At 40.8% G+C, this 3,372-nt stretch overlaps 1 pseudogene; it reads left to right on the plus strand.

Annotated features, from left to right (window-relative positions):
• Nucleotides 1-1,220: 1,220 nt before the first annotated feature.
• LOC148695773 (uncharacterized) lies at nt 1,221-2,327 on the plus strand (annotated as a pseudogene).
• The last annotated feature ends 1,045 nt before the right edge of the window (nt 2,328-3,372 follow it).

Consider the following 3,372-nt stretch of genomic DNA (forward strand, 5'->3'; position numbering starts at 1 on the left):
TTAGCTACTTTTCAATATTTAGAGCTCCCAAGTTAGTTAATTCCATTCCCATAATTGAAATAGCTAACGTGCAAACATTAAACATATTTTCCTTTTGTCTTCAAAACACACTGGAAAAGATAAACCTAAACCCTTTATGCATTAGCAGTTGAAAGAAAATAGTAAAATAGAAGCATTTATCTCTATCATGTAAGATTTGTGATGACCCGTCCTTAATTTTCTATGTAATTTCTCCCTGAGTATGTGAATTGACTATTATGCCCTTAAAGGCAAGTGACTTGGACGTGTTTATTTCTCTCTCAATTTATTTTCTTGCTTCCGTAATTAATTTGTACACACTGTTATGAGTGTACATGAATTTTTATCAATGTAGAAACACTATTACAGATACATTTTGATTTCCTTTTATTGTAGAAAACCTGAAACCCTATCCCTTGTATTCTTTAAATCTACCCGTGCCCTCTTTCCTTTTTCTTCACTCACCAATCAACTCCTTCAAATCTCTCACCAATCCTATCATTTCCATCTACACGACACCCAATCAGAAAAGCAAGAAAATATCTCACTTGTTCTCTCTTCATTCTCTCACCCTCCCGAAGCTCTCTTTCTCTGTAACTACCATGAACGAGCACCAAAGCTCATAGATGAGCTGAAAAACCTCACCATTACGTTCATCTCATCTTCACGAACTCAACCATACCAACCAACCTTAGTTTGACCGAGTTTTGAACGTCGAACTCAAAAGGTCCAAACTCAGTGAGTTTGAGTTCATCAATTTTCAGACCGAGTTAAGGAGTTCTGAAGGTCAATGAAGCTTTCCCACAACTTCTTGAGACCTCTAGGACAATTTTCAAGAAGCTTGGACGTCGAAACAACTGAGTTTTGAGGAGTTCACTTTTGGCCGGAACTTTTGAGGTGATTTCCAACCACCTCTGTCCACCTTTTGGATTCCAAAGAGGTATAACACAATTCTACTCTTTATAAGCTTCAAATCCATATAAAGTAGGTCGAAAATGGTTGAGAAATGAAGAAGTTATGCAAGTTTTAAATTTATTCACTTTTTCACATCACTTAGCCTTATGGTTAGGTCGCCTCACGGTGATGGGCAGCACGCTTTGACCTTCCTAGGTTAGGGTGTGTTAGCTTGGTATCAGAGCATAGTTGTAGATAGTCCTACACTTCCTAGTGTGTTTTAACTCTTGTTTTCTTATGTCAAAACCATGCCACATCGTAGAGAGCCACGCGTTCCTGTTGAGAATAATTTTTCAGACTTTGGGCAGTTTGGTGAGGCTATCACCAGTGTTATTCAGTCTGCACTTCATCCTCCCTAGAAGAACACCTTAGACTCTGTATCCCACCTGAAGATAGATGAGATCTTTGGTAATGAAGCGTCCGAGAAATCTGAGATTTGGCTTGATCATGTTGAGAAAACTTTCCAAGTCATGCATCGACAGGGAAACCTTCCGGAAGAAAGATGGGTCGAGATAACGACCTATTTCTTTTGTAGAGGAGCTAAATCTTAGTGGGCTCAGGAGAAACTCCCATTGTCTGCTGAGGATGCTATGAATTGGGATATCTTCAAGCGTATATTTCAGACCAGATTTATTCCTTAAGAGTATTTCGACCGAAAAAGGGATGAGTTCTCATATCTGAGGCAAGTTAAGATGTCGGCCATTGAATATCATTGAAGGTTCACGAATTTATCCTGCTACTGTCCCGAGACTGCTGCTAATCCCCGGGAGATGCTTCATTTGTTTAAGAGGGGAACTCATAAGAAATTGCATTCTATGGCAACCACTAATCCTTGTGCTACCTATCAAGAGTTCTTTAAGGTTTTACTTCGGGTTGAAGATTCGGAGAATGCTTCTGATGATGAGGATGAGGATGATAACATAAATGCTTAGAGAAATAGTAACATGGGGCAATCTTCATTTGGTCCATGAAAGACTCAGAATTTTAAGAGAAGCAAAAACAGCTTTGGATCATCTAGGTGGGGTTCCAACTCTAGTACACCGCGTAGAAGAGGCAGATCTACTGGCATTTCTTGTTTTCAGAGTCAAGGAAACTTTAGCAGTTCATGTGCTTAATTTTGTCGTAGGTGTAACACAAGTCACTTTGGCGAGTGTAAGAGAGGAAATAGAGCATGCTATATTTGCGGACAAACGAGGCAGAGAGCAAATAATTGTCCTCAGAACCAGAGGAATCAGCCTGCTAATCTACCACATGCAGTCCCTCTACAGCAGTTTCCAGCACCTGGTACTCGTCAGCGAACAAGCTACAGTGGAGATTTCCACTATCAGGGAGACGTATCCCTATACCAGGGATGACCATACCAGTGCACACCTGAAGTTCCCTATTATCAGGGAGGCTATTAGTAGATTTAGGGAGGTTATCCACAGTTTCAGGGAGACTATATGCTATATCAGGGTAGTGGAACACACATGTATACTGGAGGGCAATATCAGAACCTAGACATAACGTCTAGCAGTGGAGGTTTAGGTTGGCAAGCAAATCCACCCCACCAGGGTAGAGGTAATCAGGGTTGAGGTAATTAGACTCAAGCTAACAGGGGCCGCGCAGGTAGGCAACAGACACATGGAAGAGTCAACAACATCACCCTACAGGATGCTCAGGCTAATCCGGACTTGATTATAGGTACGTTGAATGTTCTAGGTCATTTTGCTAGAGTTTTAATTGATTCTGGTGCTACACATTCAGTTATTTACCATAAGTTTGCTCAAACGACTCAACCACACCCCACTTCCTTAGGCTACGAGTTGGAATTCTTGATGCCTAGGGGTGAAATATGTTATGTTAGCTAGGAATATCAAGGGTGTCTTATCTTTATAGAAGATGTAGTCATGCCGGCTAATCTTATTCCTTTGGATATCATTGATTTTGACGTTATCTTAGGCATGGATTGGTTACACTATAATCATGCCAAAATGGATTATCATAAGAAGGTTGTTACCTTTCATCGCCCGGACATTCCTAGTGTTACGTTTATGGGTGAACATAGTGGTCTAAAGCATGGAGTTATCACTACTATAAGGGCGGGGCGACTGTTGAGTAAAGGTTGTCAAGGTTTAGCTCATGTAGTGCTAATAAAAGAGATTACTGCATATGTGGAAAACAACGGAGTAGGCAGACACTTTCCCGATGTTTTTTCTGAAGAATTACCTAGATTACCCCCAGATCGTGAAGTGGAGTTCACCATCGAACTACTACCAGGTACTTATCCTATTTCTTTTACACCTTACCGTATGGCTCATGCGGAGTTAAGGGAACTTAAGACTCAGTTACAAGAGCTAGTTGATAAGGATTTCATTCAGCCAAGCACTTCCCCATTGGGAGCTCCAGTTCTGTTTGTAA

This window comes from Pyrus communis, chromosome 7 (genome assembly GCF_041283825.1).
Source record: "Pyrus communis isolate YQ-2024b chromosome 7, ASM4128382v1, whole genome shotgun sequence".
NCBI classification, from domain to species: Eukaryota; Viridiplantae; Streptophyta; class Magnoliopsida; order Rosales; family Rosaceae; genus Pyrus; species Pyrus communis.